General features: G+C 42.8%; 1 pseudogene across 1 annotated transcript; it reads left to right on the top strand.

The window, feature by feature from the left end:
- The first annotated feature begins 4,885 nt into the window (after positions 1-4,885).
- Positions 4,886-10,506, top strand: LOC308248334 (spermatogenesis-associated protein 31D3-like; annotated as a pseudogene). The gene is made up of 5 exons: positions 4,886-4,975; positions 8,319-8,389; positions 8,498-8,510; positions 9,277-9,517; positions 9,723-10,506. The product of its transcript is annotated as a spermatogenesis-associated protein 31D3-like (transcript).
- The last annotated feature ends 3,581 nt before the right edge of the window (positions 10,507-14,087 follow it).

Here is a 14,087-nt window from a genome sequence, read left to right as displayed (position 1 = left end):
TCCTAACCCAGTGACCCCCTTAGGTGATTTTCCTTCACCTGCACCACTGGTTCACTCTCTGCCTGCAGATACTTTTGCTCCCTTGTATTACGCATTTCCAGTGGACAGTTCCCCACCTCCAACTCTTGCCTTTCCCTTTCTCCCACCACACAATACTCAGAATGAGAAAATACTTCTGACTCTGAATGCCATCTTTCTTGACCCCTCCATTACCCAAGATATCAACCCCTTCCCCTAACTTTGAATCCCACAGCATCAGTGACTTAACACAGGCTACTAACCTGTCTGTTTCACCACTACCACACTCCAGTTTAACTGTGACTCAACCTAAATCCATTCACATCTCATCAAAGCCAGCTGTGGAGAAGTCATTTCCAGACAGCACTAGGGCATTGTCCACTTATGTCCCTCAAGGCACTGACCATCCAAGCCTGTCAGGAAGCTTGTGTCAAAGACCCAATGTCGTCCACCTTTGCATAATGGGATTTCAATCAAATTCAGGATGTGGGATAGGATTGTGAGAAAGACCTTAACAGCTACATAATGAGTCTAATAGGGAAAAGTCAGTGGTGTCAGGGAAGAGTGTCTGTTCAGCATCCTGAATTCCCTGAACCTCCTCAGCCAGTCAGAGACGATCAGAAAATGCTCTGAAAGTACACTTGAGCAAGAAGTCTGAGAAAACCCATGAGGGTCACCTCCCTGCGACTGTGCATACTCCATGGCATGCTATCCAGCAGACATTTTCTGTGAAATCTCACACCGAAATAAAACAGAGAAGTTTGGCACCATCAGTGGGTAGGGAATCCTGCCTGAACACATGCCAGGAGCTTTACTTGAGTCCAGTTCCCAGCAGATTCTGGAAGCCCACATTACCATGTTTGAGAATGGTGAGGGGCCTTCCCACCAAAGTCCTTGAATCCATAGAGATCTTTCAATTGAAAATTGCTTCCTCCCATTCCATGTATGGTTCCAAATCTTCCTCCTCAGCCAACTTGATTTCTGAGGTGGTCTCCAAGTCAGGGGCTATACGCCCCTTTAAGGAAACTCTAAAACTCTGAATCATCTTAACCCACCTTATTTGTGGGCAAGGAAGGACAGGGGACCCTGATAACATCAGCCTCTGATATCCCCCACGGGCTGGCAGAGGAAGTTCAGAAAATTCAGGATGTTGGACAGACACTTCTGCCTTTCACAAACAGCATCACTGGCAAAGCAAGTCAGAGACACCCTCCAAGAGCTAACATTCTCCCCCCAAAGCTGCCCATAAGGCAATCCTGGGCGTGACATGAGCCAAAAGATCAGAGTGTAAATTCCAGTCAGAGCAAAGAGATGAAGAAATCAGAACCTGTCTCCATGCCCATCCTATCTCCATGTCCAAGGATGAAAAGCTTGATGTTCTTCAATCCAAAATGAGTGATCTCTTGACAACCAGCGATCAGGGAATCTCCCAAAGGATAAATGTGAGTGAGAGTAAAGGAGTAACTATTGTGACAACTGAAAGCCTCCCAGTAAAAACATCAGTTCCCCAAGATCCTAACTCCAAGATCCTAACTCAGCAACCCTCAGAAGCTACTAATTGCCGAGTTAAATTAGAAGTTGAAGAAGAGGAAGCAGAGCCAAGCCCAAAGCTAATGCACTCACGTTCCCATGTCTCAGACAGCCTGACTTAGAAAGCCTCCCTGACTCATGCTCAGGGTGTCTCCAGTGTGGACAGGGCAGCTCCCCAGGTGCTGCATGTCCATTTGGAGGACAGAGAGTATGAAGCAGTGGCAGGAGCCTTGTGTCCTTAAGAATATCTCAAGGTTGTGTCAATGGATGGACCTAGAGAGCATTATGCTAAGTGATATAAGCCAGTCAGAGAAAGATACGTATCACATGATCTCACTCATTAGTTGACTCTAATGAACAACATAAACTGATGGACAAAAATAGACACAGAGACATAGAAACATTGAACACACTGTCAAACCTCAGAGGGAAGGCAGATGAGGGGCATTGGAGAGATCAACCAATGAACTCATATGTATATATGCATAAGCCATAGAAACAGACAATAGGGTGCTGAAGGCCTGGGGGTGGGGGGGGGCAGGTTGGGAAAGGTCAATAGGGAAAAAGGGGGACATATGTAATATTTTCAACAATAAATATTTTTTTAAAAAAGATAAAAATCTCCCAGCAGCTGCAAAGAAAGCCTACAGGGTCCAAATCAGAAGAGTCTGCTAGAGGGAATGCAGGCTTGGGAAGATCCCTACCTGGGAGGAAGGGATTTCATACTCTGGACCTGCCATTAAAGGAGAGGCTTAGGACCAAGTCTCCCTAGACCCCATCACAGAAGGCACAGTTTCCTCCTGAAAGCCTATCCAGAAATAATAAATAAATAAATAAATAAATAAACAAATAAGTAAATAAATAAACAAACCACTCACCCCCCAATGGCTTCATCCTGAGACAAAATGCAAATAGCAAGAAAACTTCTAGGAAAAAAGAAGCCCAGTATCATCTGTGCAGAACAGAGGCCCAGTTAAAAGTAGAGCAGACATTGGGGATTTTCTAGAGGAGAAACTGGGGCATCAGCATGCAATAGGTATTATTTGCCCTCAAGAGCCCCTTCCCTTTGCAGTGAAGTTTGGGAAAGCTCAGCAGAAGGCAGCAATGTGGGTCCAGGCAGAGCCTGTTAAAGGGCATCATTTCAACTCCAGGGTTCTCGCCCGTAAAGTGACAAATACCAAGTCCTAAGGCCAAGAAGCTGTCTTCAGAGACAAGGACAGACACCCCCAGAAAGTTGTGGACCCACTGTTATGTCAGAAGTAACCCCAATCTGTGCCCCACTGGTAGGCCTCCAGCTGCTCTCACCACTGCTGTAGCCAAGGTGTTCAGAGATCCATCTCTATGATTTAGACAGTAAAGTATTCTGGATCTCTTGCAGGGGAAGGACTTTCCCACCACAAAATAATTCCTGCCCTGTAAAGAATATTGATTTGCTCTAATAACTGTTTCTCTAATAATAGTAATAACTTCTCTGTGTACTGTGTTGGAAGCATGGGTTTGGGCTATCTCAGGGCTTGTACTTAGGAAAAAGAAGAAGGACTTAGTTTTGCTCCTGACTGCTTCCTTTAGCTGCTCAAGTGACTATTTCCTAGAGCTCTTGTTGAAAAATAGTTATCATGTTCCCCCTTCCAAAGCTTACTTCATCCCTGATGAGGCTGACGAGATGAGCTCTGTCTCCTGCCTTTTAGCTTAGCCTTAATGAACATGCAGAGCAGCCCACCCCTTCCCCCTCAGGGAATACTTTTTACCCTCTTGAACAATAGACAAGACAGGCCTCTGTATCTGAAACCAAGGACAGGTATACATTTTCAGAAAATATCAGTGAAGAAGACACAGTGGCTTAATCATTATGTAAAATTTTGTGAGCAGAGGATCCCACAGGTGGGTGAACCCTGAATGGAAGTGTTTGGGGAGTTATGGCTACAGTAGATCTTGGGCTGACTGGGGAAGGGTCTAAGAACAACACAGATCTGCTTTAAAGATCTGTCTCATGGGTCATGCTGATGTTTGGGGAAGCATACTTTAGCCTTGTCTCTGAAGTATCCACATTAAAAAATCACCTTGGGAAATGGTTCCAATCTCTGGTTATTTCTATGGGCTATGGGATTTATGATTAATTATTTTTTTTGAGCAAAAGCATCACTCAACTGCCACTCGGATGAATGTTAACCAGGCAGCCACCTACCTTCCAGAAAAAAAAATCTGAAAGATACCTTAGACTAAGCAAGAGGGGAAAGAGTGACTTTGCTGGTGGAACAAAGGTTATTTCCCATCATCCCCACAGTGTGACCCTATCTCCCTCTCAATCTTCCTCCCACTAATCTAAGCTTGACCTGCCTTGGCAGATCAGAGCACTGCACAGCCTACCTCACACCAAAAAGGCATGGGCTAGTCCAGTGGTCAGCAAACTCATTAGTCAACAGAGCCAAATATCAACAGTACAACGATTGAAATTTCTTTTGAGAGCCAAATTTTTTAAACTTAAACTTCTTCTTACGCCACTTCTTCAAAATAGACTCGCCCAGGCCATGGTATTTTGTGGAAGAGCCACACTCAAGGGGTCAAAGAGCCGCATGTGGCTTACGAGCTGCAGTTTGCCGACCACTGGGCTAGTCCTTAAGCACTAATAGTAATATTTGCAGGGATGTGATCAGGCATGGCATCCCTCTCCTTGGGGAAGGTGATCTTGGTGCCTCCTTTCCTTCATGCTTAATGAAAATGTGCAAGACCTTGCCTTTAGTGTGGACATTTCACCTGTAGGATAGAGATGTCACCTTTGATATTCATGGTTTTAAGGGAGTTATAATAAATCTCCCCCAGAACACCTGCAGCTCATGAACCAGCGATGAGTTCTAGACTATGCACCAGGATTACAAATGTCTGGGGGCTCATCATGGACATCCATTGAATGCTCTCTTTGGCCAAACCTGAGCACATACCTACCCGTACTATAGAGGTCTGCAGGGGAGTAAACCCCACTTGTTCAGACTGAAACACAAAAATGTAATGACAGCACTTGAGGTAGTTTTCCCAGTAAGCCTTTAAATCCTGAGTGTCAAGGAAAAACAGCAACAAGTGAGGCCTTCCCAGTCCACTTTGATCTCTCCTGTCTGAAAAATTTAAACTCTATGTTTTTCCAGAAATGTCTTCCTATAAGTCATTGATCATTATTGGTTGATCACTAATCTTATAGTCGATTCTACTGGTGCCCCAGAACCAGCTGGAAATCATTAAATTCATTCCAAAAACAATTATCCCATACTTACTAACATGTGAACAACTTCACACTTTCTGCTATGTTTACTGTGAACCAAAAATTGCTCTAAGAAAGAGTCTAATGAAGGAAGAAGAGGAGGACAATGATGAAGACAAGGAGGATGAGGAAGTGGAACACCTCATAGTGCCCACCTGCTTTGGCACCAACTCTGCGGGTTTCCCTGATGTCTCTCTCATCTCCCTCCTTGCACAACACTTAATTACTTCTTCATCTATGTTTTGTGCTTTTATTTCTATTTCTCTCCTAGTTTATATGACTTCATTAGAATTGTAGGCAGGTTAACATATTGCACTAAGCCCTGACTGAGGACAGAGGCAAGGTCTTACAATGTTAATATTTCTACTAGAAATACTACATAGTAGAATTCAATAAAAGTTTGTTGTGTGAATGGTGGACATCTTATAGTTGTTTTAAATGTAGTTTTAAAGGATTTTGCCCCAGAATGTGTTCTTCAGCCTTTTCGTTATCCTGAAATGTCTGCACCCTGTGGCTCATCCCAGAGACAGTGAACCAGGATGGGAGTGAGAGAGCACTGAGGACCCTCCCTAGAAAACTGAGACCCTATGAGAATCCTAAGCTAATGACTTATCTCTAACATGCCTCCTTAAATAGCAGCACATTACTCTAGTAATGGACATAGTGAGACCAAAGTCAACATCTCCAAACATAAAGGGGACCCAGGTAATATCTGGGTTACAAATCATATACACAGAACATTTATTAAGGTAAACAGAAACTATCATAAAAGGTAGATTGGAAAAATAGGGTAGTAGAGTAAGACAGAGGGACCTGGAGGCATAAAATGGGTGGCGGATCTTCTGGGATGGTGGATTTGGGAGGAGCTGTGTACACATCCTCTTGAAGGTGTGCCCTTTAACACCCTCAAAAACTCTTTTAGCACAGGCCAGTGTGGCTCTGTTGGTTGGAGGGTCATCCATCCACCAAAAGTTGCCTGGATCAATTTCAGGTCAGGGCATATACCCAGTTTGTGGGTTGATCCATGGCTGGGGTGTGTGACAGAGGCAGCTGATTGATGATCCTTGCTCTCATCCATGTTTCTTTCCATTTCTCTCCCTTCCTTCTCTAGACCAAGCATGTCAAACTCGCAGCATGTCAAACTTGCTTCTAGACCAGTAATAATAATAATAATAATAATAATAATAATAATAAATGAATAATGAATAAAAACAGACTGGGACTCCTTAATGCTTTGTGATGCAAGCCTAGCAATAAAATCAAATGTCTGCACTCTCAGAGCTCAAATTCCTCAGGCAGCTATGCAATTCTGAAAATGGAGTCCATAAAATGGGATGTTTTCCATTTCTGAATGGCCTTACTGAACTGTGTCTAACATGTACTCAACATAGTTAAATATTGACCACAACCTCACTAGCATGTGTAGGCTATGGTTATTCCTTCTGTTACTTACTATGCTTCCTTGTGGGGGTTTCATCATCCCCAATATTCTGGAAACCCTAGTGAGCCACTAGAGAGATTCTTTAGTATTTTTTCCATTTCTACTCCCACATTTATAAATGAGTTTAGTTGGATCAGAGAGATATCTAATATCAACCATCTGAGGAGAGAATAGATTATCACTCTTCTAGGGGAAGAGGTCCGGCAGGGCTAGGGGTTCAGGGAGGACTAAGGTGACCATCTGAAGTTCACAGGAGGTTTCTGGCTAAAATCTAAGCCCAGTAACTCCCTAGTTCTAGACAGAGTATTTAGAGACTTTGGGATCTCTGCTGGACATCAGAGTTAACCAGCATTTCATCACGAGTTAAATTCCTATGTGAGGCATCACTAGACAAAACCTTTGTGTTGAGCTAATCATAAGAGTAATACTGAGCCACTGAGAGCCTCTGTGTGGAGGCTAGACCCTGAGCTCTGTCCCAGGTTACAGGTTCTATCTGAAGGAACATATATGCCACTGTAGGGCTCCGATTATATGCCCTCATTGAGAGCATGAATTGTGCACCTCATAGACAAAATTCTTCTGTGAGTTTATCAAAGAAGAAAAAATGAAAACATTTTAAAGCTGTAAAAATTGATAAAAAACAAGGAAAACAAAATTCTAGTAATTAAAATAGCATCATATGATTCTTGGATTATGAATATCTGAGTTTCCTAGAGAGAAGAGTGACAGAAATTATTCTCTTTTTTTTTTTTCCAGCATCATCACAGAGCCAAGAATAGAAAGAAAGGTGGGACACTGAAAGGTAAGACTCTGCCTATTCCATCTGAGCTCCCCCAGTGTAACTCTTTCTCCTTTCCATGAGGAACCAGGTTCATGATTTCTATGATGTCAATTGCTAGACACAGTTCCTCTCAAAAAAACAAACAAACAAAAAAACCTCACAGAGGAGCCAAAACCGGTTTGGCTCAGTGGATAGAGCGTCGGCCTGCGGACTGAAAGGTCCCGGGTTCGATTCCGGTCAAGGGCATGTACCTTGGTTGCGGGCACATCCTCAGTGGGAGGTGTGCAGGAGGCAGCTGATCGATGTTTCTCTCTCATCGATGTTTCTAGCTCTCTATCCCTCTCCCTTCCTCTCTGTGAAATATCAATAAAATATATTAAAAAAAAAAAAAAAAAAAAAACCTCACAGAGGAGAGGCTCTTGGGAAGACAGTCATAACCTGAGACACCTCTCAGATTCCCTGCTCTGCTGTCCCTGGGTATGAAGCAGTGATGAGCCTGGGCAGTGAGTGTTGCCCAGTAGGTATCAAAAGTCAGCATTTCTGTCTCCTGACCTTGTGAAAATACTTTGACTTCAGGATGATTAGCTTCCTCCTTGTTATAACCACTGATCTGTCTGTTCCACAGAGTGGTTTTGAACATCAAATAAGATAATGTATGTGAAAGTACGTTATAAATGAAGCAACACACAGGGGAACCTTGTTATCATTGACATTTGACATCATCTACTGACTCATGGGGCTTTCAGAGTCTAATATCTCAATGGTCTCCCATAAAGAGACTCTTCTATAATTGCTGTGATTCAACACCTTCATCTCATATAACCTACTCTCCTGGTTTCCCAGGTTGCAGATACTACCAGAGGGAAGAAGAGGGTAAAAATATGCTGATTTATCTCCTTAAAAGGTGAGAAATCTTTCTCCCCCTTCCCTGATCCCTCTTTAGCATGTTCTATGCACCTCCAGAGATTCAGTGCAGCTTTACAAAGTCATGGGAGGGGGTTGCCAAAGGAATGGAGATGTGAGTGGAAGCTTTGGGGTGAGTGCAGTTGAGTGCATTGTGAATTCATGAATGCAGGGCAATGTGAAGGGGCAGCAGGCTTCAGATGGCCCCATCCCACCACACCAGTAGGTCCTCCTTTCCTTGTTCTGGTACTGGCTGCAGCTTTGTATCTCCTGTCTCCTGCAGCTCCCTGGGCCAGCATCATGATACCATCCACTTTCATCAGCTGTTATGTCCAGACCCCTCCTGTGAGGTGTGTAATAATGCAACCACTGAAATGGATCAACTTCTATAGTCATTGGCCCTGGAAGATGCTGCTCCTTCTGTGTCCCTTTTGGCTTCCACAGCTCCTCTGACTGAGCCATTGTTCTCTTAGTCACCTGGATTTTCAGCACTCCTTCCAGGAGACATAATACCACTTCTTCTGCCTGAGACTTTTGTAACCCCCAAGCTCGATTCTCTTCCCTAACCCAGCGATTTTCAACTGGTATGCCTTAGCCCACTGATATGTCGTCGGATGCACACTGGTGTGCCACATGAATTTTTAAAATATGCAATACCTGACTATTTAGTCAGGGGCACTGGCCTCTTTTCCCTTAGACTGCCAAATAAAAAAAATATATAATAGCCAACACAATAGCTATCTGTTGTGGATGGATCAAAATTATGCCTTTTTTTGTCAGATTGCAAAAAATATATTTTTTAGTGTGCTGCAGAATTTTAGTAATTAATTTATGTGTGCCATGAGATGAAAAAGGTTGAAAAACATTGCCCTAACCCAATTACTCCCTTGGGTAATTTTACATCAATCTCAGCACTGGGTCAAACTTTGCCTCCAGAGCCTTTTCCTTCCGTAGAATCCAAATTCCCAATTAACAATTCCCCACCCCAAACTCTTTTTATACCCTTTCTCCTACCACACGATACTCAGAGTACAGACACTGTTGTCCAACCAGAAATTCCTCTGACCCTAAATACAATCTGTCTTGATTCCTCCATTACCTAAGATACCACCCCTTTTCAGATTTTGCCCATTCAGTGAATCCCACTTAGTTACTTATCTTCATGTACCACCAACCTTGTCTGTTTCACCACCACCACACTACAGTTTAATTGTGACTCAACCTAAATCCATTTATCTCATCCAAGCCTGCTCTGGAGAACTCATCTCCGGACAGCACTGAGACATTGTCCACTTATGTACCACAAGGCACTGACATCCAAGTCTGTCAATTTCAAACTTTACTTGTCAGCATGCTATTGCCAAAGACGTGTTCCCTTCCACCTTGGGACAATGTGATTTCAACCCAGAAGCTCTTGCCCTCAATTTTACAAAGACCTCTTCTGTGCGAGACCCTGTAGCCAAATTTGGACACTTGTCATTTCTCAGCCCTGATGTGCCAACACTCCTGGAAAGACAAGTGCAAAAGAGAGATGAGTTCCTTATGTGGAAGAAAAGGAAAAGAAAGAAGATTCTTTTCCAAAACAATTTAAGTCAGACTACAATCTAAATTCTTCAGGAAAAGTGATAAATTCCATTGCTGATGAGCATGACCCAATAGTGCCCCTTCCTTTCTGGAGCAACAAAGGAAAATCAAATGAACTTCCTGTCCATCCATTGTACTCATAGCCTAAGATTTGGGAGGACCATTTAGCAAAAACGTATCTAGATTTTTGGTGATCTTCCATCTCTGCATAGGAAGTCCTTGTACTCTGCACCCAATGTCTCAGGTAACTATTCCTCAATGCGTATTTTCAATAAAATATCAAATGCATCTATAGGCCAAGGATTCAGTACTTCCCTTCCCTCTACCTGCATCCTTGCCTGAGGTCCATCCATAACTATTGCCTCAAACCTGTCCCCAAACCCAGCCCCTACCTCTCACTCAGATCCAACCCCATGCCCACCTTCAATGCCCATGCCCAATCCTACCATGAAGTTCTATATCCCAGATTAGTACCTGTGGAGTGTATTTCTATAGATTCCTGAATGAATCAGACTTCCATCTTTTCTGGAATGGACTATGTTGCAGAAGCAACAGGAAAGTTTGTGGGGTTTACCCTGTGTGGTCCAAAGATCTCAGGAAGAATTTTGTCCTTCAGCTTACAACTCTCCTTACTGCTGGTGCTCCCAGGCCCATGTTTCAATCTCCATCCTTACTGTAGAGTTTCCTCTCAGCAGTGAACTTAGGGAGAAACTAAAGCATCACCTTTGAAAGAGGCTCATCCAACACTGGTGGGGCCTGCTCTGCGGGATCCATGAGCCTTTGTCACTGACGAGGCTTCTGAGCAATTGTTCAGAGATATCTAAGGCAAAGGAAAAGTATATCCTTTAATAGATTTCTGTGTATAAGGGTTAGAGTAGCAAAAATCTAAATGTTGGATTGGGACAACAAGGAAGCTTCTAAGACAGGGGCTCAGAAACGCTTCAGCTAGAGGACAACAAGAGCAAGGATGAGGGAGACAGCTCAAAGAATGGCTGAAAACATCATCTGTTGAGAGAAGAGAGAGCTCTTCAGATAAGTATGTGGCATATGATTCTGAGAAAGACCTAGATACATGATAAGTCTCTCAGGAGCAAATTCAATGGTGTCAAGGCAGAATGTAAGTCAGAGACAACCAGAAAATGCCCTGAAAGTATACTTGAGCAAGAATTCTGAGGAAATCAATGAGGGTCAGCTACCTGCAACTGTGCATAGTCCATGACATGTTATCCAGCAGACACTTTCTGTGGATTCAATTCCACACCAAAATAAAACAGAGAAGTTTGGCACCATCAGTAGGTGATTCCACTGCACAGTAGATGCTGGAAGCCCATGTTACCAAGTTTAATTTGAGGATGGTGTGGGGCCTTCCTTTAATCATAGGAACTTTAAATTGAAAGTTATTTCTTCACATTCCTTGTTTCAGTCCAATTCTTTGTCCTCAAACAACCTGATTTCTAAGGTGGACTCAGGTGGACTCAGGAAGTGTTAGAGGAGAAGCTTGGGAGCAAGTCTCCCCAGACCCTATCACAGGAGGCACAGTCTCCTCCTGAAAGCTTTTTCAGTAATAAAATTAAGCGCTTTTTCCAATGGCTTTTTTCCTGGGATAAAATGGGGAAAACAAGAAAACTCCCAAAGGTCAGCCTCATATCATCTGTGCAGAGCAGAGGCCCAATTAAAAGCAGTGCTACCTTTACTGGGCTGTTCCTAGAGGATAAACTGGGGCATCGGCATGCACTTGTAATAGATATCACCTACCCTCAAGGGCCCCTTCCCTCTGTAGTGAAGTTTGATAAAGCTCCACAGAAGACAGCAGTGTGGGCCCAGGCAGAGCTTGTCTAGGGTTATACTCATGATGGCCATTAGGAAATTCCTAGGGGAGAAACTGGCATGTAGGTACAAACCTACAACTTTGGAGTTAAATCAACAGAAGAAGGAACATCAGGTTCAGGTAGATCCTCTAACTATGGGGCTCTCTCTGACCCAGAGCAAAAGAAATGGACAAGCACCAAGAGCAGCAATCAAGAAGCTGTCACTGATGACCAAAGTTGTCTTCAAAGAGCTGTAAAGAGCAAAGTCAGAATCAGACCTCCCCAGGAAGTTGTAGCCTTCAAGGACCAGCTATATGCCAGAGTCAATGCCCTTCCCCAATACTCTAAGGAACCTGTGCCCCATACAGGACCCTCCAGCCACCCTCACCCCTGAGAAAGACAATGTGTTCAGAAATTGGACCCTTCTATTCAAACAGAAAACACGCTGCAGCACTGAGAGGAAAAACAATTTCACCAAAGAAATCATTCAGTCTTTGTTGAGAAAGACCACACTTCCCCCCATAACTCATCCTCTGATGAGAACAATTTTAGCACATCCAAAAATATTGAATCTTCATCAATAATTTTTTTCTCTAATGGGGAATGATATGCTTCGTGTACTGTATTGTGTTGTGGGTTTTCCTTATCCCTGGACTTTGTTTAAGAAGGAAGGTGTTAATTCAGCTCTTACTAATTTCCTCTTCCTGTTTTTTAAATACAGATGCTCTGTATTTAAAATATTTTCATTAAGTACAGACATTTTACTCTAAAAACTTTCAGGCCTTTTCAAAGTGAAAACAACAACAACACACAACACACCTTAAATTCAGAAGTTGGCTCAAACGGTCTTTTTATTTGCTCCCTCACTATCTTGAATTATATACAGTTGTAGGGTGGGATGAGATACTCTGGCATAGTATAGCCAGAATTTGCCTCTTGCTGCCTCCAGTAAATTTTGGGGCTGGAAGTAGGGAAGGAGTCTATTTAGGCTATTTGGTTAGTGGGAGAAATCTTCCTCTTAGATTTCTTAGGGTTGAGTAAAAGTCACCTGCTCTTAAGAACCCCCTCTCCCTTATTAAGTTGGGGTGCTAGCACATGTTCCCTACATCTTGCCTTACTCAAATAAAAATTTGTAGCAGTTCACCATTTCTGCTTCCTCTACACTTACCAGAGGAGAAGGCAGGACAGAACTTGCAGTTTCGAAAAGAACCAGGGATAAGAATATTTTCCTGAAAATAATGACTTACTTTCATTTGGAAAAAGTTGCTGTTCCAGAGTATCATGGGTGGGTGGTCACAGAGTGAGGTGTGTAAGGATGGGTAGTGCAATTATGGGCACTGGGTTAGCCAGAGCAGGGTATAGGAAATAGGTAGGTCAGCTAACAAATCTGTTAAAAATGAAACGTGAATCTATAGGGAGGCAGATATTGAACATAACGATGAGGTCTCCCTGTTGGTGAAATCACTGTGAAGAACAGGACATCTCTTCTTGCTCCTCACAGAAATCTCTGAAGGATCCATAGCTCATAGTTTGATAGCATTATTGCAAAAACAAGAGGTCACCCAGCCATCATTTGTAGGAATGGTCACCAGGAAGCCATCCAGAATTTGGAAGAAATAAAAGACAGAAATTAAGTAAACAGCCATGATAGATGGAGTGGGAAAGGTTAAAAAAAAATGAGGAGAAAAATGATCTCATTATTGACCTCATTCTGGCTATCATTTCTACCCAACACAAAACTTACCTGGACCTCACCTCCAATAAACTAGTCAGGGCTTGGAAGAAGACAATGAAACCATTTCAACGTAAGAGTATGTGGGATAATCATTGAGCATGAAGACAGTATCTCCAGGAATATAGTCAAAAAGGTTGTCCTTTTATTTTTTTGCATGCCTTCCTACCACACTACATCATACACCAAGGTTATAATAAATGAGGGATATTTTAATGATCTCTTGCTGTATAACTGGTACCCAAATATTAAGTGCCATAAAAAATACACATTTATTACATCACAGGTTTTATGGACCCAGTATACAGGCAAGACCTACCTGAGTTCTCTGTTTCAAGTTCTCTCACAAGGCAGCAATTTTGGTATCAGATGGGACTGGCTCCAGTTTCATCTGAAGGCTCAACTGGGGAGGAACCCACTTGAATGTTCATTTATATATTTGTTGTCAGGATTCAATTCCTTAAGGTGTGTTGGACTGAGGTCCCGGATTCCTTGCTGGCTGATGGCTAGAGGCCACCTTGCCCTCTAGGCCTCTCTAATACAGTACCTTGCTTCATCAAAGTCAGGAGAGAGTCTGCTAACAAGACAGAAGTTACCACCGTTTGTAAGCTAGTAATGGAAATGACATCCTATCACTTTTCCCTTATGTTATGATTCAGAAGCAAATCATTAAGTCTAGTCTACACTCAAGGGAAAAAGTAATAACACAAGGGTGTAAATATCCAAAGCTGTGGGAATCATTGCAACTTTCTTAGAAGTCTTCCTAACATAAGGGAGTTTTCTTAGAAACCCCACTCAGGTCACTGAAGCAAAAGTGACCAAAGAGGATAAGTGGAAGCTTGTCCTTATTCATATCCATATGATTAAGGTCAAAGCTATTTAAAATCTAAGTGGAGTGCAGGCTGGTAAGAAAAATATCAAAGAGATTGGAGCATCCAAAGAAGAAGTGAAAGGTGATATGGAGGAAAGGTGATATGAGGTTATTTCTCCAGAAGGAAACAGAGGGCCAAGAAGGACTATTTCATCCTTCATGTTGT

Source organism: Plecotus auritus, assembly GCF_963455305.1.
Source record: "Plecotus auritus genome assembly, chromosome: 5".
Taxonomy (NCBI): Eukaryota; Metazoa; Chordata; class Mammalia; order Chiroptera; family Vespertilionidae; genus Plecotus; species Plecotus auritus.
The sequence above is the reverse complement of the archived record's forward strand: the minus strand, read 5'-3'. Positions and strand labels throughout refer to the sequence as shown.